Source organism: Rhinolophus ferrumequinum, chromosome 2 (genome assembly GCF_004115265.2).
Source record: "Rhinolophus ferrumequinum isolate MPI-CBG mRhiFer1 chromosome 2, mRhiFer1_v1.p, whole genome shotgun sequence".
Classification (NCBI taxonomy): Eukaryota; Metazoa; Chordata; class Mammalia; order Chiroptera; family Rhinolophidae; genus Rhinolophus; species Rhinolophus ferrumequinum.
Window position 1 is genome coordinate 86,629,339 of NC_046285.1, and position 24,590 is coordinate 86,653,928.

A 24,590-nucleotide genomic window follows, 5' to 3' on the forward strand; every position below is an offset into this window, starting at 1 on the left:
GTTGGCTATGGAAGGTTGTTAGATGTCACCCACACTATGGAAAGAAATATTACAAAACCAGCAGTTCAATTTAAAAAAAACAATTATTGGAATACTGTGGAATGTAAAGTAACAAAAGACTCAAAATAGAATATTCTTCGATTTCATTTAAGGTAGAAAAAAATGACACATAAGAAGCTCTATTACAAGAGCAAAGGGAGTTGAGATATATTTATTATGTGTAAAGGTATTTATTGACAACAGATGTCCATTTGTTCTGTACCAGTATCCAATATAACCTTGTACTATCTACATCATTTGGTCTAATGCTCAGTTTAAAATCTCACACGAAAGAACTAAATGGATTAATTCCATTAATTAATGGAATTAATTTAAGAGACACCAAAAATCTCTTAAGTTTTAAACAAATGAGTACCACAAATTATTTGAAATCTTCCCTTTCAACTAGCATTTTAATTAAAGATTTTAAAAAACAACTTTTGTTTTCCTGGTTTACTGTGTTGTATTAATTAGTCATTTGGTGCTTCATTTTATTTTCTTCTCAAAGATATACAGTTATGATTTCAAAATTAACATGGGGACTTTTGAGTTCTTTGCAACATTAATACAGTCGCTGTAGACATGTAATGATCAGTCTGCAAAGCTTTAAAATTTTGAAAAGATTTAAAATTTTTGAAAAGATTTAAAAAATTTTTAATAAAACTTGCTTTGGAAAAAGAAAATGAGTATGCAAGTTTTACTAACATGAAATAAATGTCTTTCTTCCGCTTAGTGTAATCCTCCCTTTCTTCATTCCCATATGTAGCTAAGTGCAAATCCATGCAAGTGCCTTAGTCAGTTCAGTCTGCTATGACAAAATACCAAAGACGGGGTGGCTTAAATAATAGACATTAATTTCTCACAGTTCTGGAGGCTGGGAAGTCCAAGCTCAAGGTGCTGGCAGATTCAGTGTCTGTGCGGCCCTCTTACTGGCTTGCAGATGGTTGCCTTTCCCTTGTATGCTCATGTTGCAGAGGGAGTACGGACTCTGATCTCTTCCTCTTTTCATCTCATCCTCAGGGTCTCCAACTTCATGATTTCATCTAAACCCAATTACCCCACGACGGTCCCTCCTCCAATTGCCATTACATTGGCCATTAGGGCTTCAGCATATCAATTGGGAAGGGGTAGGGGGACAAACATTCAGCCCATAGCAAGAACCAAGGACAGATTTTAAGTTTTCTGTTTTAGGGCTCTCACCCTTTCTCACCTTTATATGAGAAATCGTGCCGAGCATTGTCCCCAGGGGCCTGAGGATTCTGCCACTGAGGGACATGGTGACTGCAGAAGGAGTGAGGACAGGCACAGTTCGCAGACTCTGGCCCTGATTCTAATGGATAACTTTAGCTTTTATTTGTTTTTATATTGGGATTTCTAGTAATAAGTAATTTAAGCAACGTGTTCCATTCAAGATAAATGAAACACACGTTTGAAAACCACTGGTGTAGTGGGAAAGAAAATAGACAGTAGTGCTTCACCCCCCAGGTCTGGTCTGGCTAGTGTTTTCATCCAATGCTGTGTGACCTTGGGCATATCTTGAAACCTCTAGAAGCCTGTACCTTTCCCTTTGCCCAGGCTGTCTCATAGAGCTGCTCGAGGTGGTAAATGGATATGTCCTTCAAATTGAGCTAAAGGAGTCTACAGAGTGGGTATTTGTAAACCTTGGCATTTTCATCATTTCACCAGTCTTGTATTGTCATAAGGCAGCTGAGTGTAATGAAAATGAAGATAGGATCTGTGTCCATCATCATTTACTATGTAGATGACACAGAGTAGATCGTTAATCAACTTTTTGTGAATGGATTAATAAATGAAAAACACAGTAGTAATAAAAATGGAAAGTTAGGAACAGATATTGACTGCTGGACTTAAAATACCACTGAGATTTTGGATATCCCAAAGTGGCTAGGGGATACTTTACTGCTGTCTCACAGGCTCCTATTTCAGTGGCGTCACAGCTGCCAAGATGTTTAACAGGCCTGCGTTCCTTTGGGTTTTGGCAGTGGAGAGGAGAATCTGTTGGGGAAAATGGCACTGGAGCAGAGCCCTTTTGGAGTTGTTGTGAAGCGGCTGTTCATCTACTGGTTAAATATGAAGGGGAAAAGAGCAACTACTTCGTTTAATCAGGACCATGGTTTATGTTTGGGTAGATCTGAAAAATATGTTAGACAATTCAGTGTGCTTCAAGAGAGTTTTCCATGTGACTGATAATTTGTACTGCCAAATACAGTTTAAGGTACACAGATTCACAAAGGAGACTTATTAGTCTTTTGTGATCCAAGTGAGTGGGTCACAACCCTAAAAGAACCCAAAGCTTCTTCTCTGACAGTGATTTGCTTTTCTGGCCCTTCCCTGGAAGTAGAATCTCCTCGAAACTCTTGTTTTAGTTGTTCTACCATCGGTTTTGTGTTCTGCCTCACGTATAACCGAGAGTGTAAACATCTTCCATGTAAATCCCAGCCTCTGATTTCAATATGCATCCTGACTAGTCCCTCCACTTCTTTGTCAGTCGTATTGATTCTATAGTCCGAGGAAACCAAATCGTTCATATTCTAAGCCTTTTCCATTACAATATGACATCAAATAAAATTGAAGTCTGAGAACTTTTTTGTTTTTTAAATCTCTAAAATAGACAAGAGGCTTGAACTTGTAGAATATGTCACATTCACCTTCCTGAGACTTTTATCAGAAACAGTACACACTACACAAGACATTAATAACTCATACCCGTATTATCAGAATAAAATGCTCCCCCCAAATACAGCATTGAATTATATCTTTACCTTTGCATGTTCTCATCAAAATCTCCTAACAGCCAGTAGTATCAGTCATCATTATCCTTATAAACATTTTATAGATGAGACAAAGAGGACCTAGTGTGTTAGATGGTATCTCATATTCTTCTGATAACAAATATTGGCTATGGAAAGTTACTAGTGACCACTTATACTATGTAATCATATGTTACAATATCAGCATCAAGGGTTGTATTCACATTAAAAATTCTTATTGTATTGAAACATCTGTCACAAAGTAACAAAAGAATCGAAATGGAATTTAGCAGAGTAGACTAGACTTTCTCGGTTATAAAGAATCTTTCAGTGTCCCTGTCTTCTTCTTCTCCTCGAACAACCTTTCTCTGATAACCGCCCAGCTCACCTTCTCTTTCAAGAGCTAGCTCTGTCAGCCAAAGGAAAAAGATCGGTCGTATAGTTTCCTGCGCTGACCACCTGTCTTTTTCCAAATTTAGACATAATTTGTGATGCTAAATAAGGTTGTCCACTAGTCACTCAGACTAAACTCTGAATTTCAAACGGATACTTTGTTTATAACTGCCTTAAGTCATTAGTTTTAGAGATGAAAAGACTGGTTATTTTAAGCACAAAAATTTGGTAAACAGGCACGGGAGAACTTTCCCCTCTTTCTTTAACACCCATTGGCAAAACTTCAGGATGTTGCCATTTGTATTTCACCGCCATCCTGTCATAGCCTTCGCCAGAGGAGCTTTCTGTGCTCGCTTGTGGATGAAGCTTGGCAAAATGATGCTGTGACCACAGGGCCCACAGATGGCAACTGGCCAGCACCACATCTGAGACGCCAAGAGTTTTCGGGACTCGACTGCTTTCCATTCCTGCTCTTTAGTGGGTTTCCTCCTTCACCACCTCTGAGAAAGCCACAGTGTCCAAAAGAAGGAAGCAGTCCAGCGTCAACAGTCAGAGACCTCTGCAGCTTCTCACCACTTTCCCTCCACCTTACCCTCAATCTAACTCAAGAATATGGAATTAAAAAAAAAAAAAAAAAAACTTCCGCTAAACCAAGCTCTGGCTATGCTTTTAAATTTCTACATGCTATTAAATTTGTGGAAAAAATATTCCGTTTTCTTATCGTGTATCCCCTCTTTTTACCCTGCTTTTAGTGTCCTGCCCTTCCAAGTGGGGCCCTAACACTCTGCACTACATGTTAACCCCAAACTTCCTCTGTACCAGCATTGTCCCACTTCCTTTAAGGAAAGAAAACTCGTTAACATAAATTAGCTACCTACTAATTAGCATTCTTTGTGACTTTTTATACACATACGCATGATACATATGTGTACATGTACATAAACACACAAAATATGTATGCGAAAGCGTGTGTGTTTGTGCAGACGCACATACTATACACACATATACAAGTATATATGTATCTTTGATTTTGTTAGATTAACAGATATTTTTAGCCCGTCTATCCAAAAGCTAACTTTTGGTAACATTTTTGATTCAATGACAGAATTACAGCAGCCTGTCCATTTAGTTCAATGTCATTCCAATTTTTAAGAGAATGGCACTGTTCTGATGTTACTCTGGTGATCTGAAGATTTAACAATGACTCTGCTACACTGTTTAATTTTGCTTATTTTGTATTACTTCAGAAGTAAAAATTGAAAAGTTTAAAAGGCTAAGCGACAATATATAGAAACTGTGATGTATAAATATGTTAACCCCAAGTATAGAGAGGCAATGTAACATGGAACCAGGAAAGTGTGCCTAGAAATTATGGAATAAAGTTTAGAGGGAAAGTCTGCATTCTTCGTATTAGGAAAGGTCAGGAAAATTAAGGGCCCTTGAACATGTTTATTCTACATAATTCAGATGAAGTCTAAAATAGTTGCCGTGAGCACCACCATAATGAATATAATACTAAAATCATACTGCGGGAGAGACTAAATAAATGTATAGGTCTGTGTTGAGCAAACAATAGGGAAAATTTGAGAGAATACAATATCACAAGTACTGTTGTTAGACTTGAGAAATACCAAGTTGACTAAAATATTGTTCTAACTCTGAGAAAGCCCACATTCTAGTTTAGGAGAAAGAGCAATAAATAATTACAATCCAGACATATGACCCACATTCTTGCAAATATTGCACAAGAGCCATTAACTCTCTTGGGAAATTTGCAGGATTCTTTCCACAAAGGAGTTATATTTAACTTCCCTGAAAGTATGCATGAAAGGAGGAGCTAGGACAGCACACTGAAGAAGATATTCCTTCTCCTAGTCTCCAGCAATAGACGTGCCTCTGGACCGAACTCTTTCGTTATGAAAGCAGCTCAGAGCAGCCATTTCTGCTCCCGCTGGCAACTCCTGATTGCGGCTAATTTTAAATACTTTCCCTAGAACATCATTGTGCTCTCAGGTTTAGCTTTTCTATTGTTTTTTTCTTGGCTTCTATTCCATTTCTGTTTTGTTTACCCAGTACAAAGACAAGGTGATAGCTTATCTAATAATTTATTTCCCCAAAACACTTCAAAGATATGAATAGTTCTGTATATGTTTTCTCTCTTTATATTTGTGGTTTCTATTTATTTCCTAGGTGAAAACATTGATCAAATTATTGACCTATGTGTATACTAGAAAATGCATACTTTAATCCCCCCAACTCTATTAATAAAAGCGGCTTTTGTTGATATTGTTTGATGAAGACCATAAGACATACTTTTATTGAATTGCTGTTGAATTAGAAGTCCAGTGGGATATGTGGCATACCTACACAGCAATAACATTTGCATTTGTAAGAGGAATTTTTTACTTGGTCTGAACATTCAGAACCCCAGTTCAGAAAACATTATTGGGATGGGTTTTTGTACAAACAACAACAGAAAAAAATAGTTGAAGAAAACAATATTATAGACCACTATTTGTAATATTCTAAATAGTTAATTTAAACATATATAAAAATTATTTAACGACAAAAAATTTAAACCTGCATAACCAGTGTGCTATCCTGATGTTTACTACTAATTTCTCCATTTAGAATATTGATGAAATATTTAGCCAGGAGCTACGAAGAGAAACAAACCAAAAAACAAACAAAAATCACACTTTCCTATATCTATATGAAAACTTTTAAAAATTTTCTTGTTTCTGTACCCCCAGTCTATGCCCAGTGCCAATCCTTGTCCTATAGTAATTTCTATGGAACTGACCATTTGCTTGTATAAAAGTTGATGTGGTTGATATATTAATTGCAGAAAATTCTCTTTGAGTCCAATTGCTTAAAGCACATTAATTGTAGTTTTTGCTATGTTGGTGTCTTTTGATTCCTATTCACTACTGAAAAATCCATTTATGTGCAATTTATAAAGGACTGTCTCTTTTTCTGAGCTTTGTAACCAATTCTTTGTAGTTTTGGAGCCATGGAGCAGAAGTGATTAAAGACGTAGGAGGGCTATATCATTGACAATTGGAGAAAAAACAAACATTCCTCCATGTTCTAATTGAAAAATCTTCACGTTGCTTATAAAATAACTAGGGAGCAAAGTGACTTCTATGTATGGATAATTAAGGTCCCATAAATGTGGTTTGAACTAGTTCAACTTTTGAAAATCTAACATGAATACTGATTTTACCTTTCAAACGTTATTGAAATACCCTCAACCAGATATTACCTCTCATAATAACAATGAAAATAACAGCTTAAAACATATCAGGCACTGCTGTAAACATTTTCCATCTAAGAACACTGTAGAGAACCCAGATGATACCTAAGGCCAATACTAACTAGTACAACACTAACTGTGTTGTACTAAGTAATATGACAAGACTTTTGATGAATTAATGATTGTTTTAAACAAAGTTTTCATCCTAAAACTGATTTTGGGGGTGCTTTTAAATCATTTCAATTAACTTCTAGTTTCTTAGCTAAAATCTGTGTCAATCCAGAGGATGTGGCTCTCCTTTATAGTTAGGCTTTTCTAATCCAAAATCATGTGCATTTAAGTAACTAAAGACCCTTTTCTTTAAGAACAGTTACTATGAAATGGAGTGTTTAAAACAGAGTACACTGTGGTGCTTCATGACTGATTGCTGCCATGTCTTAAACAAGAGATATTAAAAGAAGCAAATGCCACGTGGTATCATTAGGACTCGTTGACTTATGCTTTAGAGCCTTCTATGGCACCCAGCATAACAAAAAGGCTGGTGGCTTTGATGTTGTTTGAACTTGTGAAAATCTGCAATTTTATTGTTTACAAATGCTAGCCTCTACCCTAAATACCCATTGCTCCTAATTGTAAACAATTCGTTCACATTGAAATAATCATCTTTTTATATATTGCAAATTAAAATGTAATACGTTTTGAGGATGATACCTCTGAGTAGCATAGCAGTGGAGAATTGAAAAGTTCCTTTTATTCACCCCCTCTCCCTCCACAAACCAAGACTTTGGCTACATATAATTAAAACCCTGGGTTAGGGAAAAGTTAATAGTAGTAATGTGTACTCATACTTTGCTTATAAAGTGCCATTTAAGTTTATAATTTATATTTCCAAAATATATTTGTTTTTATGAATTGAGTTTCATCACAGGTTTTAATTCTGGTTACTGGAAATATATTTATACAAGATATAGATGGTATTTTTTATTAATCTGTATTAAAATAGCGTTTATAAAATGGTTCTGAAATGATTCCTTTAAAAGGTACAAATTGTGAATGTGTAACTGGTAACAATTTGAAGTAAAAACAAATTGTAAATGATTTTTGGAGGTTAGTTTAGGAAAATAAGTATTAATATATAGCTGCTAAACCTTTAAGTAAAAAAAAAATACAAATACAAATTTTTAAGTAAAGGATTCCTTTTTTTATCATAAAAGAAGAGCTGTCATGTGGTAGATAATTTGCTTTTAAAGTTCTTTCCTCCCCCTAAAACAGATGAATCAACATATACAAAAAAAACCCCCAAAAAACAAAAAAAAAAACTAACTTCTCTGTGTTCCAACAAATATTTGGAATGGAACTAAAAGTTGTTTTTATTGAATCTGTTTTAAAACGTGTGATTACAAATGCCGCCTTTATGATTAGGACAAGAACAAGGACTTTTGGCAACAAAACAAGTTTCTCTAAATTGAGTTCTACCTAGAATTAGAACAGATTTATCTAGAACAGATATATTATTGTCTCCAGAGTATGAGCATACAATCTAAAATTTGACATTTTCCTATTTAACCTCACCTCCTTCCCCTAAAATACCTACTCTTTTCATGACACAGGTTGCTTGCAAGTGATTGTTTATGCCTGAGGTTTTCATAAAGTACCTTACTGTTTTACCATTAACCTTACACATTTACATCACCTTACACATAGGCCTGTTCTATTACAGAGGCCTGTTCTATACTTACTGGCTGGGATACACTTTTAATAATACGTACTAGTGTTACATGGAGGTATACATTTTTATCTTCTTTGTTTTCTTACTTGTTTTCCCCCCTTCTTTCTTTCTTTATCTTTTCTTTCTTTCCTTTCTTTTTATTTTTTAATTGTTGACTTTTCAAGTAGCATTTCAAAGAATTCCACTTTTGTGAAATTATTTTGGCTGTTTTCATTTGCTTGGTTTCTTAATAATTATGTTTTATTTATTTATTTTTTAAATTAAATTTATAGGAGTGATATTGGTTAGTAAAATTAGATAGGTGTCAAGTGTACATTTCTATAATACATCATCTATATATTGTATTGCATGTTCACTACACAGAGTCAGTGATTTACCACCATATTTGACCCTCTTTATCTTCTTCTGCCCCTTTATCCCCCTTTCTCGGGTAACCACTAAACTGTGAGCTGTATCTATGAGTTTTTCTTTGTTTGTATTGTTCATTTGTCGCTTTCAGTTTTTATATCCCACATATGAGTGAAATAATATGGTTCTCGACTTTTTCTGACTTATTTCACTTAGCATGATAATCTCAAGTTCCATCCATGTTGTCGCATATTGTGTTCGCCATATTTCATCTTTTTTATGGCCAAGTAATATTCCATTGTATTAATATATATATATATATGTATATATACATATATACCACATTTTCTTTATTCAATCATCTATTGAAGGACACTTGGTTGTTTCCATGAGTTGGCCACCATGAATAATGCTGCAATCAAGACAGGGGTGCATACATCTTTGCAGATAAATATTTTCAGATTTTCTTTTAGATACACTAATGTTTTTGCTGTTTGACTTGAATTTTTTTTATGTTGAAAGTTGACCCAAATATGATCTATTAAAGATATAAAAGTAAACTTACATTAAATGAAATTATATGTATGGATATTACATTTTTAAAAATGCCATAAAACTTAATGTAGTTCCATTAATTCTACTATTAGCCTTTAAAAACACATTCCTTAATTAAAAATAGAACATTTTAAACACACCAGTTAAAACGCTGAGCATTTCAAATCATTTAATGTCTAAATACTTGGTATTTATTGCTTGAATAACATTCAAGATGGTTTACATATTTTAAATTGTCATAACTCTTCTGAAATTAGTCATGCTTAAAAGTAGCCACGGGTTTGAAAATTAATCTGGGGAACGTAATTTGGTGGTTACCAGAGGGTAAGGGGGTTGGGGGGTGGGGGATGAGGGTGAGGGGGATCAAATGTATGGTGATGGAAGGGGAGCTGACTCTGGGTAGTGAACACACAGTGTGATTTATGGATGATGTGATACAGAATTGCACACCTGAAATCTATGTAATTTTACTAACAATTGTCACCCCAATAAATTAAAAAATAAAATTAAAAAAAAATGTATAACCTAAAAAATAAATAAATAAATAAATAAATAAATAAATAAATAAATAAATAAATAAATAAAAGTAAGTCATAGAATTATATGTAGGATGTAATAACTTTTATTAAATTATATGTAAGTTCTTAAAACACAAAAATACCATCTATTATTTATTAATATATGTAAATGAAGGTTAAAGTATTAAAAATGGTCTGGAAGGACAAAAAAAAAAAAAGGAGCCTTAATACTAGTTTCTCTTTTATACTTTGGTATGAAATTTTCACTACTGATAAGTGTGTTTACCATTTTAGTTCGGCTTCTGACTGGGGTTGTCAGAATACTGTGGCCCTGCACTATAATTCAGATTATTTTCAAAACCTTTTTTCTAAGGAGATGATTTTTGAAAGTAACTTTAATTCCTTCAGATTTTGAATTTAATTGGTTGAGACTGTTTTGGAATGAAATGGGGAAAAGACAGCCATTTCAAGATCACTGTAATGCCATTTCAAACACAGCATATCAAATATCATTATTTCAAGGAACTATGACAAGGAAGTACAGTCCTTGAATACTGTCATGACATTATAACATTGATGAGAAAAAAAAAAAAATGATTCCCAGCCAGGACCACACTGTCTTTGTGGATTTTGCACGTTTCTCCCCATGTCTGCATGGGTTTTCTTCCAGTACCACAGTTTCCTCTCACATCTCAAAGGAGTGCACATTAGGTGAACTGACGTGTCTGAATTGTCCCAGTCAGAGTAAGTGTGTGTGTGTGTGTGTGTGTGTGTGTGTGTGTGTGTGTGTGTCTGCAATTGAAGGGAGTCCTGTCCAGGGTGGGTTTTGCTTTGTGCCCTGAGCTGCTCAGAGAGGCTCTGGCCACCTGTGACCATGAACTGGAATAAGCGGGTTGGAAAAGAATTCTCTTACTTGTTTTCATTCTTCTTTCTTAAATATACATATAGCTCACATTTATTTTAATGTTTAATATTAGAAGTGTTTGGGGTCTTTATTTAGAAGTTTGGTGTTTTTGTGACCTGAAATATGCCTATGGATTTAACTCTTTATTTATTATCAATTAGCCTATGGTGAAGTTGATTCCATTATATATTGATTCACTTATGCAGTTTCCAAGAACCTATCAATGGTGAGGACTTATTGTACATGTTCTTGCTATTTGAGAATTAAACTTCACAAATTCTTTTATAGGAGAAAGAAGTGTGCCTTTGGTAATGGTTACTTGTCATTTGTTGGAAGGATATATTGAATTTCATATATTTTAATCACTGCAGGGATTTTTACACCCTGTAAAAAATCAAAATACTCTTAGGAATCTAATATAATCACATGTTTAAGCTGTACCCCAGACTTCCCAAGCGCTGTCTCATTGGCCTTCTGAAAACCTAAGAATGGAAGGCTCTCAATAAAAAATTGTGAGTTTTGAAAATTAATCTGGGGACCGTAATCAATAATGTTGTAAAGATTTTGTAGGGTATCCGATAGACACGTGTCCCATTTGGGAGACCATCTCAGGGAAGATGTAGATGCCTGATCACTGCACTGTACACCTGAAGCTGAACAATAATGAATGCCAACTATAATATTATATATATATATATGTATATATAGGTATGTATACATTTACAAGAGGCAGAGTACAGCATTGGGAGTGGAGATAGTGGAAATGGGATGGCTCGGTGCGATGTCAGAGAGATAGTGGATGGGGGGCGGGGGGTCCACAGTGTGAGGGATATAAATGATAAATGTCTAAGTAAACAAACAAACAAACAAAAACTCATAGATACAGACAATAGTTTAGTGGTTACCAGAGGGTAAGGGGGTTGGGGGGTGGGAGATGAGGGTAAGGGGGATCAAATATATGGTGATGGAAGGAGAACTGACTCTGGGTGGTGAACACATAATGTAATTTATAGATGATGTGATACAGAATTGTTCACCTGAAATCTATGTAATTTTACTAACAATTGTCACCCCGATAAATTAAAAATAAAAATTAATAAAAAGTAAAAAAATATATATAAAAAAATTGTGAGAAAACATTTATGAATGTTTTCATAAATGAAGAAACGTACAAACGTAGTACTACCATGAAAATTTCTTGTACAAGTCTAATATTAATCTATAAATGTGAGTTCCAAATTTTGAACAAGCCTCAGAGTATATGGATTGAGACAGTCAAGGTAGTAATGACCATCTTCCTTTCAAGCCTTATTTTAAGTGAAAATTTCTACATTATTTTTTTCATATCACTAATGCACAGAGGTCTAACTTAGAGTACATTTATTACAGACTTAATTATAATCAAAAAACAACCAAAAGTTTGGACATTAAAGTCCTGCTTAAATATATTGCAGTATCATGCAAAGATTAATAATGTTGAATATCATTTTTCCTAATTTTTGACATTTTATGTATTAAAAAAATTAAACTTCAGAAAATTGCCTCAAAAGATAGTGCATTTTGTTTCATAGATGTTCATCCTTTGTATAAATGTGACTTTTCTTTCAACTTTTAAATTAGAACTGCTCACGATACCCTAAATGACATGTGAATGTAGAATGCTAATTTCACTATGCTAATGTTTTTGCTTGTTATCTTAGTGTCATCCTAAATAGCTGATTAACCTTAAGGGGGCAGAGACCTATTTCTGTATCTACAGATACTGTATATAGAATCATACCATATACAAATCCTGTATCTGCAGATTGCAAGTATGACACCATATGTGAATTAATCAACCAATCAGTTCACACTTATGTCATAAGGGTTGACCATGCATGGATTACTGAGTTAGATGCTGTAGGATCACTACTGTCCAAAACACGATCTTGCCTTCTCAGAGCTTACAACCAAGTTGGAGAGACAGGAACCATAAAATAATAGCAAATTAATATAAAACCTGCATAAACAATGAAATCTGAGTGTGCTCATTGGGGCTTATTAGAGAAGTAAGATTAGGGGAAAAAAATGAGTCCGTGCTGTAAAATTTAGAGAGGCATATAAAAGATATAGACTGTTAATATGTCCATTCAATATGCATCTTTCTTACTATTTTTAAGGTGTCTTTTAACTTGTTTTTACATGTTACATGAGTATTTGCTCATCATATTACATATTTTATGACATTTTATTGATTTCCCAATATTCCATCATCTGCTATGTCAGCATTTAATCATTGCTGTTAAACTATTAAAGGGTTTTGAGAAGATACTTATTTAACAAAATGCACCAACTAGAAGAATTACCTGTGTATATGGAAGAGATTTTTTTATAATGGAAGTGAGTCATTTCTTCAATTTATTGAGCACCTATTATGTGCCATGTACTCTCCTGGTACTGGCAATGCAGAACTGAAAGAAAGAGACAAAACTCCCTGACATCGGAGAGTCTGCAGTTTAGTGATAGAAGTGGGTAACAATATAAGTAGGTAAAATATACAATGTGTTAAATAATGAAAAATAATAAAAAGGAAAAAATAAAGCAGGAAGAGGGGTGTAGGTGCGGATAAAAATTATAGATAGGGTAGCCATTGAGGGCCTCACTGAGAAGTAACTCTTGAGTCACAACTTGGGAGACCTGAGGGACTAGCCATGTGTGTAGCTGAGAGAAGAATATTCCAGGCAAGAGGAAAAGGAGACTGTTTCCTTCCCTAGAGGTGGCTGCCTACACAAGGTTTGCACTTAACTGACAAGAAAGAGAGTAAGGAGCAAGAAGCAAACACCCATTGCTTGGAATGGGTGCATATATATGCATGCATATATATATATATATATATATATATATATATATATATATATATGAACTCCAGTATTTTTTAAATGAAGTACCATTCCATTCTTAGCATCAAACATTTACTGAGGACTTTTTCTAAATACTATGATAAATAATATTTCTGCCTCATGAGTTTGCTTAGTATAGTGGAGAGGGAAGATACACTAAAATGATGAGGGAAAAATATAGCAGCAACATGGAGAGAATTTGGGTGACATTAGATGTATTCTTATTAGGAGCAAGAACAATCAAATCCAGCATTTGCCTCAAGACTCAGATATTCCCAAAACATTTCGCTTTCTAGAGAGAGGGGGCTATCCCAATTAAGTAGATTATTATTTTTGTGGGAGGACCTGATTATAGAACTATTATGAAAGACTGTTTTTAATACTCATAAACCCCCAAAACAAAAAGTTGTATTAAAATATACATTATGCTTTCTTTCAAAGGGTTTTCGTGTGTGCCATATGTGTGATGATTCTGATCATATATGTGAGGAAGGATAATCTTAGTTTTTGTTAATTGTGGCTGCAAACCAAAAATAATTATGATTATGTAAATAGCTGTTGAAAGTGCCAAAACGCCTTAGTTAACATATGTATCATTAAGAAATATAATGGCAGCTCTGGGTGTAGTGGGGTTGTGATAGCAGCAGCGAGGGTAGAAAGAAGGTCCCTGAAGTACCCGGATTCTCGCCACCATGTGGAGCAACAGGGCAAAGACCAAGACCACCAAGAAATGCCCCCAGAGCACAACATCCAATGTGTTCTCCGTGTTTGACTAGATTCAGGAGTTCAAAGAGGATTTTAACGCGATTGATCAGAAGAGAGATGGTTTCATTGACAAGGAAGATTTGCATGCAAATCTTGAAAAAGATGTGCTTGCCTCCCTGGGGTAAACTCCAACCGACGAGTATCTAGACACCATGATGAATGAGGCTCCAGGTTCCATAAATTTCACCATGTTCCTCATGATGTTTGGTGAGAAGTTAAATGGCACAGCTCCAGAAGATGTCATCGGAAATGCTTTTGCTTGCTTTGATGAAGAGGCAACTGGCACCATTCAGGAAGATTACCTGAGAGAGCTGCTGACAACAATGGGAGATCAGTTTACAGAGGAAGAAGTGGATGATCTGTACAGAGAAGCACCTATTGACAAAAAGGGAAATTTCAATTACATTGAGTTCATGCACATCCTTAAACATGGAGCAGAAGACAAAGAAGACTGAAAAGAACTCCAAATTCCAGCCAAATGTTCCTTGTCACCATTTTGGGTATTTCCCTTAGAGCCTATAGCATGCCCACGCTTTACAGCTTTTGCCTGTCTTGTATTTATTCTCAGCCATTTGGGGCACAAGCGTCTATATAATCAGACTGGAAATGGGACCTTTTGTCATTTTCAGAATAAAAAATAGGGTGATTTCACTTACCAGTCTCCCTCCAAAATAACTGCAGTCTACACAGAGTCAATGTATTTTTTCAGAGAAAGTTATTCACTCAATTTTTCTGAACCATAATTTAACTTTATGATAAAACTTAAAAAAAAATAATGTCATATATGATACATAGCTACAACCTCAATCTCTATTACAAAGTATGTAGTTCTCTGTAACAATCTGATAACTATACATGGGCGTTGTGAAATGAAGTTTGACACAATGGTCTTGGTCGAGAGTCATCCTTTCTGCTGATGGAACACTAGTGCTGGACATTCACATGCTTTCACTTCTCAAGCTACAGAACCATGATACACGTATGATCTGCATAGAAATCTCCACTCTTTTTCAGATCCAAAGACCTGAAATTATTAACTGACTTCAAACTATTGACATTGCATAGTCATATTTCATGGATGTACCACGATGGCTAGCTTGTAGTAGGATTTAGAGATCTGCGAAGTACACAAATATTATCAAACTGCACTCCCACTTCTTATACCTTCATTTCTTTGAAATTTATCTAACATTCCTGGTTTTCTATTACAGTGTTTCTCTTATTTTAGTGTCATCATTTAAGTGATCATTTCAAATGATTTAACGATGTTATAAGATGAATAAATTTCAGGTTTCCCATTTAAAAAAAAATAGCTTTCCCCTTAGAGATGTTGGCAGAAAAGGACATATCAGTTCATGAATTTTTCCTCACTAATATCAATTTTAAAAGAAGAGAAAGTATCCTAAGGAGAGAACTTTTCCTGATAGCACTGAGTGAAAATAAAAATGAAGTTACATTAGCTACAGTCATGCAGAAATCAAGTTGTTTTGGAGACATTCTTCTTTCCTTATAGATGTTTGGTTAAGCCATTCCATCTAATAATGTGTGATAGACTTAAAATAAGGTGAAACAGAGATGCATCTCATTCAGCTTTCAAATGTGTGTTCTCTGGGAGACTAGCATCACTAGATTCCATTAGATTTGTGTAACAATGGATAGTGTCTCCTTCCTTGTTAAATACCATCGTGCTCTTTAGCATTTTCAGGGTTCTGATAACTCCTGCAGCAAAGAATCGTCCTTCACCTTCCTTCATCCAATGTTTACCAAATTTATTTGCTAAGGGACTATTTTTTTTACATCAGATCAATTAACATGTTCTGGACTAGTTTTTCCTGAAGGAAAATGCTGCTAAAATACCTTAGTGATTGCTGCTAGAATGAAATCCATATCCAATTAACAAAGAAGTTTTTAGTTTTGTAAAGTCACAGTGTGCAGATTGCTGCTGGGTGTGTGATCCTGGAGGGTAATCTGAATTATCGATCTTTCAGATGCTGGCAGTGAATAGTAAATGGCTACTTACAAAACAAGGCACCTGGAATATCATTGGAATTTGTCACTACTACTTTGGAGCAGGCAACTAAAATGTATATTTCATACTTTGGGTACTATGAAAATATGCTGAATTTAGGATCAGAAGTATATGGAGCAGCATTTAACAGAATTACTCTTACATGTGAAAGGGTTTAGTATTTACTTGTGACACATAATTTTGGGGAAGCTCCAAGGATCTTTAAGCCCCAAAACTGTCTTGTTTGTATCCTATTACTCAATGAAATTCTGACCCTAGATCTCCTCCACCTCTCATTTGAATTGGGTGATCAAAACAACCCTACCATTTTCTATTCCATGACTTTGCTTAGTTTTTTTTTTTTTTTCATTTTCCCCTAAATGCCTTTCTCCTTTATGACTCAATCACTACCCATCAGAATCCTTTGTCACTTTCAAATGACCCTGCCTGTATCTAATACCTTTCCTCATTTTCTACGTGGTGGACAGGTGTTTGTCCTGGCCTCTGTGAGGTAATCCAAATGATTCTTCCTTTCTCTCTATCTCAACAGGACTTTGCTTGCCTCTTTGTTATAAGACATTCTATGAAATACAGTTATTATATACAGTATAATAGTCCACCCATGGTGATGAGGTACTTTTCATAATCAAAGACCATATTGCTTATGATAAACAATGTGTTTTGAATATCTTGACCCGATATATATATATATATCTCACATTGTGTGCTCACCACGCAGTCAGTTCTCCTTCCATCACCATATGTTGGACCCGCTTTACCCTCTTCTACCACCCCTTTCCCCCTTTCCCCTCTGGTAACCACTAAACTGTTGTCTGTGTCTATGAGTTTTTGTTTCTTTATTTCTTTGTCTTCTTGTTCATTTGTTGCTTTCAGTTTTATATCCCACATATGAATGAAGTCACATGGTTCTCTACTTTTTCTGTCTGACTTATGATTAATTAGCATAATAATCTTAAGATCCATCCATGTTGTCACAGACAAAAACGGCCAACAGACATATGAAAAAACGCTCAACTTCATTAGCTATTAGGGAAATGCAAATCAAAACCACAATGAGATATCACCTCACACATGTTAGAATGACTATCATCAACAAGATAAATAATAAGTTTTGGAGAGGCTATGGAAAAAAGGAACCCTCATACACTTTTGGTGGGAATACAGATTGGTGCAGCCGCTATGGAAGGCAGTATGGAGGTTCCTCCAAAAAATTAAGAATAGAATTACCATGTGACCCAGCAATCCCTCTCCTAGGTATATACCAAAAAAAATTGAAAACATTTATCCATAAAGATATGTATATATATATATATATATATATATATATATATATATATATATCTCCACATATATACACACACACACACACACACACACATATATATACACACACATGTATATGTGTGTGTGTGTGTGTATATATATATATATATATACACACACACACATACTCCGGTGTTCATTGCAGCATTATGTACGGTGGCCAAGACATGGAAACAACCAAAGTGTCCTTGGAAATATGTTTGGATAAAGAAGATGTGGTATATACACACAATGGAATACCACTCTGCCATAAGAAAAGATGAAATACTGCCATTTGCGATAACATGGATGGATCCATCACATTTTCTAATACGCCGTTCTCTCTGGAAAACTTTCCCCACCCTGGTTTTCCCATAACTTCTCCATTGATTTTGACCATTTTTTGCATTGACCAGTTAGTTACCCGACCCCATCTGCAATCTGGATTTTCTCCCCCAACACTTCATTGAAACTGCTCACTCAGAGAGTGCAAATGACTTCCTAATAGCTAATCTGCTACTCGTGGGCATCATTTGACCATAGTGGGTACTCTCTTCTTTCATGAAACATTTACCTACTCTTAAAATCTGAGATATATTCTTTTGTTGGTTCTGCTCCTTCCCAGAATGTTTCTTCTCATTCTCATTTTCTCTAACTTGTGTTTAAATATGTGTAGACATTCCATAGGTTTCTTCTCTAACCATAACATGTATACACTCTGAGCAGTGTCAAATCCTCAGTTCTCTTGGGGAGCCTCAAAGGCTCCCAAAGCTTCAGTTACCACCTTTAGTGCATGTGATTCGATCTTTACCTCTAATTTGGATATACATCCTGAGTTTCTCATGGGTACTTCAAACTCATTTAATCATCAAACTGAAATTAGTAATTCCCCCTTGAACCTAAACTTCTTATTTTTCCTACCCCCACTCACAGACTTGAGTTGTGTTAAATATACTCATTAAGTTACCCATCATGTACTCTGTCCTCTGTCTCCTAACTCATACCATGTTTCCCTGAAAATAATACCTAGCCAGACCATCAGCCCTAATGCATCTTTTGGAATAAAAATTAATATAGACCTGGTATTATATTATATAAGACCTGGTATTATGTTATATTATATTATATCATATATTATATTATATTAATTTATACCTCGTATTAGATTATATTAGATTAATTTATACACAGTGTTATGTTATATTATATTATATTATATTATATTATATTATATTATATTATATTATACCCTGTCTTATATTAAAATAAGACTGGGTCTTATATTAATTTTTGCTCCAAAAGACGCATTAGAGCTGATGGTTTGGCTAGGTCTTATTTTCAGGGAAACACGGTACTGCTCTCTTAATCTGGATTATTCTCCCTCTCTCTTTCCATGTTTTTACATGCTGATTTTTCATTTAGGTACAGTTCGAATAATACCTCAAGCATCAAATGATGCCTACCTTGATCAACTCAAAAATAATTAAAAGACTCTTATGTTTGTAATTAATGTCATTGCTTCATATTTTACCACTAGTTTTAGTCATATGTGTCGTGCTTTCCTCATTGGATTATAAATCTCCCAAGTAATCTTTGTGGCTCTCTTAATCTAGTCCAGTAAAATACTTGCATACTGTTTTGTTGAACTGACTTCAAATGAATCACCTCTGGTTTGTCCTTGTTGTTCTTATGGTTATTTGATTTGTTTTGTTTTGTTTATAAAGTTAGCCATGCATACAGCATGCTCCTCCCAGGAATGATAATGTTACACTGTTCCTAAAATAAAACAGTTTTTATCAAACTCCGTATGCTAAGGCAGGAAACATAATCACATTATTTGTAATTTATTATTGCTCCCGTAGTGATCTACAGATCAAAAGGTATCTATTCTGACACTTCATTTCTGAAACTTAATGCTGTGTTTGTTTAATTGATCTAATGAGGACCTTTTAGCACCTCAAATAGGTGCTTTAAAAAACAACACCCAGCTATTAGCCTAGGGACGAAAGAATAAATGCTAATTTAACACTTTTTCAAGGTGATTCCACACATTTTGATGTCTTGATAGCATTCAATAAAAAAATCTAGTGTTCTTAGAGACAATGTACTAATTTGCTGATTGTTTCTGGAGCTAAACCTGTTCATAAATTTTGAAAATAGTTTTAAAATAATTTGACCATTATTTGGGGAAATATTTGTACACATATTCATAAGTGCAATCTTTTGTAATATAAAAATACTTTTCAGGACCTTGTTACTGCTTCTGAGATAAAGAAAACTCTTGATTTCAAGACTGAACAGAGAGGAGAATGAAATACATAATATGGTAAGTGACTTGCAAATAGACCAGTGTGGCCAAGTTTCTAAACTTGTATAGTTATCATTTGTGAGTTGCATACATAGAAAATGAATAATTAAGGTAGTCACTATTACAAGCAGTAGTGAAATGTGACCACAGTTGAGTCAAACTCTGTCCACTTCTATAAGATTATTTTGACAAACTTTGTGTAAAAGGACACTTGGTTATTACTCATGGCAGGTAATTTTAACTCTGGTTTTTAATCAGGGCGAATTCAAGATTGCTCATAATACATATTTGTGCGCCTAGAGCAACAGAGTTTCTTAAAATGGCATTTGGGATTATAATAGTGGCTTATAAAATAGAAAGCAAAGACTTTACAGTTTCTTAAAATTCGATTTTTACTTTAAGTTATTCAAACTATTCAAAATAGACATGCAACAGTTAAGTATACTGGATGCTCAAAGAGCTTTTTTTTAAAAATTAGTTTACAAAAACAAGTTAGTTTTACTTAGTTTATAAACACCTCCAGTATCTCGGGTTGCTTTCTTGCTGTGTTTTCTATAATGATAGTAGAAATATATTGGGTAAGGTTCCTTCTGTCTTATCCTATTCAGAAGACCTTCTGTAGGATTTCTCTGAGAATGAGTGAGAGACAGTTGAAAGAGCAAAGGAAATATAAGGGAAGAGGGTTTTAGAGTCATTTCTGGAGCACAGGTAGAGAGAGACATGATGCTAGCTCCGTACTATGCCCATCCCTACCACCATCTCAAGCCAGCCAGTGCCCAAGCAAATGCTGCATGTTTACAGTGACATGGTGGCAAAAACTGTACTGTTCTTCTACTAGTAAAATTTCAGAAACCATGTGTAGGTCCCATTTTATTTAGTTAGGCCCTTTCTTTTAAACTAGAGCTCCTTAAATTGGGATCAAAGAGTAAGCATTTTGCAAGATATTCAGTGATCGCTCTGAAATTATATGCAATATATTGTGTGTATATTCCTTTTATCTGTGGAGATGATCAATGGATTTTATCCATTTTTCAAAGATCTTGATGACATGAAAAGTTTTCATCTAACGTGTTTCAAATTTAGAACAGATGTCATTAAAATGAAAATTTTGAAGGAAGTGAAGAGTTTTTGTATATATATTTTTATTAATATTCCAGGTGGTGTTGGCTGTAAAATTTGTACCCTCATGACTCCTTTTTAGTTATAAATGTTTTTAGGGAAATAAAAAGCGTTCAAAAGGGTTTTGTGGGTACTTTCCCTTTCATCATTCTTTAAAACTTGAACCAAATTTAAAGTTAGTCTTCCAAATAAAAATATATAAAACTGTTTGTATTATAGTCACTTTACAAATGCTTACATAGACCTTATTTATCTTATGACTAAATGTATATTTTTGAAACACACCCATTTTTTTTTTCAATATTCTACTGATATTGGCCCCTGTTGTATGAATATTGATCTCTGTTGCCTCCAGGTTTTGTTTTGTATTTGTTTGTTTGTTCTCACTCACAGATATAGATAGAAAAACCAGTTCTGACCTAGTCATAATTTTTCCTTATCTTAGCTGGAAACTCTGGAAATCATTCTGCCTCTTGCATGATATTTCTGTCCCTGCTAATATGGACATTGCCTCCCACCTCCATTTACACTCATGAACATGCTTATTCTTTGGGATCCCAGAAGCCTATTTTATTTTCACTGAACTCTATTAACAAAAATTCTTAGTTAGCCTGTGTCTCCACCAATTGATAACGAATTTTATTTTGTTTGTTTATGAACTCTGCCAGCTATAAAGGAATAGTTCAGATATTTTGGTAATTTCTTTGGTGGGGAGAGAAGGGAGGTTATCCTGGAAGAGCCCAAGAAGGCTTCCCATGCCAGCCCACGTCCTCATTTGATGGTGAACATGTTCCCCACCTAGAAGATATCTGAAGCCTATTAGCTTTAGTCCTTGTGCCAGAAGAAGTTTTTGTAATATTTTTTCTTTGCTTGGTGAATCTCTTTTCCAGAAGACAAAGTTGAAATTTAATAAGATCAATGTAGAAGGCCAAATTTGTAGAGGCCAAATGTGCTCTTGAGTTATGGTGTTATTTCTCAGCCAGATGCTTGTCTCTTCTGCCCAGCTGCAAAATTTCTCCATACACAAAGGCTTCTTTAGTGCCAAAGGGGGATAAGCAAAAAGGGATGAAAATACAGCTGCTGTTGCATGGATGACCCCACTCACTGATGACTCCTTCAGCGAGTTTTCCTCAGGATTCTCAGAGGAATGCTTTGCCTAGCCACCTATCCCAACATCTAGGATTTACTTTTAAGATGGTTAGTTAATATTTCTTGAACATAAACTTTTGGCCAGAGTAACTGGAAATTTGAGTTTATTAAACTTTTACATACTTAACTATGGTCTACAGGGTATTTTAAACACAGCCATTTGGCCTCAGATCTACTTCCTTATACCCCAAAATATACAGTGTGAAATGTATGAGAAGTCATTGGATAAGGTGCCTTTTCTAAGTCCTCAGTATCTTATTTCTTCTAGATAATAGAGAAAAAATATACAGTATTCCCATGATTAAAAACACTTGTTTGAGTTGTAACTTAGGTCCCTAACTACATATGGTAATGTATATAAATGTGTGAAAACCTAGCTTGGGAAAAAGATAAAACATTATGGAATACTTAAATGACTTATGAGACACCATACTGTGGAATATTAAATAACTTTTTGAAAACACTTTATTAAGATTGTATATTCTGACTTGGCAAAGCTTTGCGTGGTATATTTTTTTGGGGGAAATAAAATAAATCGAATAGTATAATATGTATAGTAAGATCTTTTATAGAAAAGAAAACTCTATAACTTGTAGCCACATTTCGTATATACAGAAATATAGTTTTAATACATTTGTTTCACCAAAAAACAAGATGAGTGAGTATCTATTTGCTTTTGTAGTGAAAATGTCTTGAAAACACACCTAGGTTAGTAGTTATATCAGGGGAACAGAATGACAGAGAAAGGAAAGAAAGGCCTTTTTATTTTATGTTTTAAACACATATATTTCTGTATTATTATATTTTGTAATCTTAAGAAGTTGTGGCTTTTATCATTTAAAGCAGTCAGCTGTGGTATTTATTGAACTATTGTTGAATTATGTCCCTTGCATAGCCTGGTACTTGGTGGTATTTTGCTTAGCAGTACTTATTGAAACGTTCCAAACAATTTATTCAATCGAAATAAATGAAATAATATTGGGATTGAGCACTGTTCTTAGCTTACATAAAGCTTTATTTTGATAAGAATCTGTCATTTTCCTCTCCCTATTTCATAGTGATTAGGGTGACTCATTTTCTCTTCCACATGCTGGTTAGGATTTCTGGAGACTTTACTTCCCATCTATCTTCATCTCGTCAGTTTACCTTTTTACCACCAGAGGTGTTTTTGTAAACTTGCCAAAGTCTGACTTGAATGCCCCTGCCCTTACTCTGGACCATTGCTTAAAGGAAGTGATCTGGACATACCATTACTTCTTATTCCTTCTCCTGGCTTTCACCAGCTTTGTTCCACATTAATCTAAGATACCCTCAGAAATTGATTTGTTTTTCATGCAAGACAATTTTAAAACATTAGTCTAACTCCTACTTACTGGCCCCATACCTTCCATTGGGGACTGAGCTTGAAATAGTATCAATATTCATATATAATTTACTTTTTATAAAGGAATATATATATATATATACACACATATATATAATGTATATATATATGTGTGCATATATATATATGCATATATATATATATATATATATACATACACAAGGTGTATATATATATATATATACCTGGAAAAGTAGATGGCACATATTTTTCTAGGTACTCATGCAGTGATTTTTAAATACAATTTACCTACTGTGTGATCCTAAGCAAGTTGCTTAAATACTCCGAGTCTTAGCATTCCATACCTGTTAAAAGCAAGTATATAAAAGTACCCAATCCATAATACTGTTTTGAGGATTAAATGAATTATTATTATACGCAAAGTACTTAGAATAGCATCTGGCACATAAAAGCATGAAATAAATATAAACAATTTTGATTGTTTATAGAAATATACAAACCATAGTATTCCTTATTAGTGAATATTTTAAAAGAATAATTAGTAATAATAAATATACGATACATATTGGTGTACTTTGATTTGATGGCCTAATGCGAATATCAGTAAATTCTTATAAAGGAAGCCTAACATTTTCTGGGAAAGACATTTTGATCATTAATAGCAGTTTGTGACAAGTATTTGAATAATAAAGAAATAATAATAATAGAAGAAGCTCATTGTGATGCTTCCAAATGTACTATTTCTGTTTTAAATTATTATTACCTTTAATATCTTAAAGAAGTGGGAAATATAATCCTGAATCATAGTCGAATATATATTTTTTTCATCACAGATTTGAAAACAGTCACTAGCAGAGGAGACTGTTAAGAGTATAGGTATTGCCAACCTGGTGAAAGAAGAAGTTGCATTTGTCTTGGAAAAAACAGTGATTTCCTTTCTTTAAATTCCTATCTGGAAGCCAATTTATGGATAAGTAACCATGCAAAATGGGAGTGTCACGTTGCTGATCCACTAATGAGAGAGAGAGGAGAGAGGGAGGGAGGAAAGGAAAGAGAGAGAAAGGAAGGAAAGATAGGAAGGACGGAGGGAGAAAGGGGAAGAGGGAAGGAGGGAAAGAGGGGCGGAATAAGGCAATGGAAGAAACTGGAGTACAAACATAGGGCACTCAGAAAGATTCCAG

General features: G+C 34.5%; 1 long non-coding RNA gene and 1 pseudogene across 1 annotated transcript in view; both read left to right on the forward strand.

Moving 5' to 3' along the window:
- LOC117013245 (uncharacterized) overlaps window positions 1-24,590 on the forward strand; it is a 508,384-nt gene that overhangs the window by 171,303 nt on the left and 312,491 nt on the right. The window contains exon 4 of the long non-coding RNA XR_004421294.1: window positions 19,736-19,814. This is a non-coding gene — a long non-coding RNA (uncharacterized LOC117013245). The remainder of the gene's footprint in view (window positions 1-19,735; window positions 19,815-24,590) is intronic.
- On the forward strand, window positions 14,085-14,612 carry LOC117013241 (myosin regulatory light polypeptide 9-like; annotated as a pseudogene).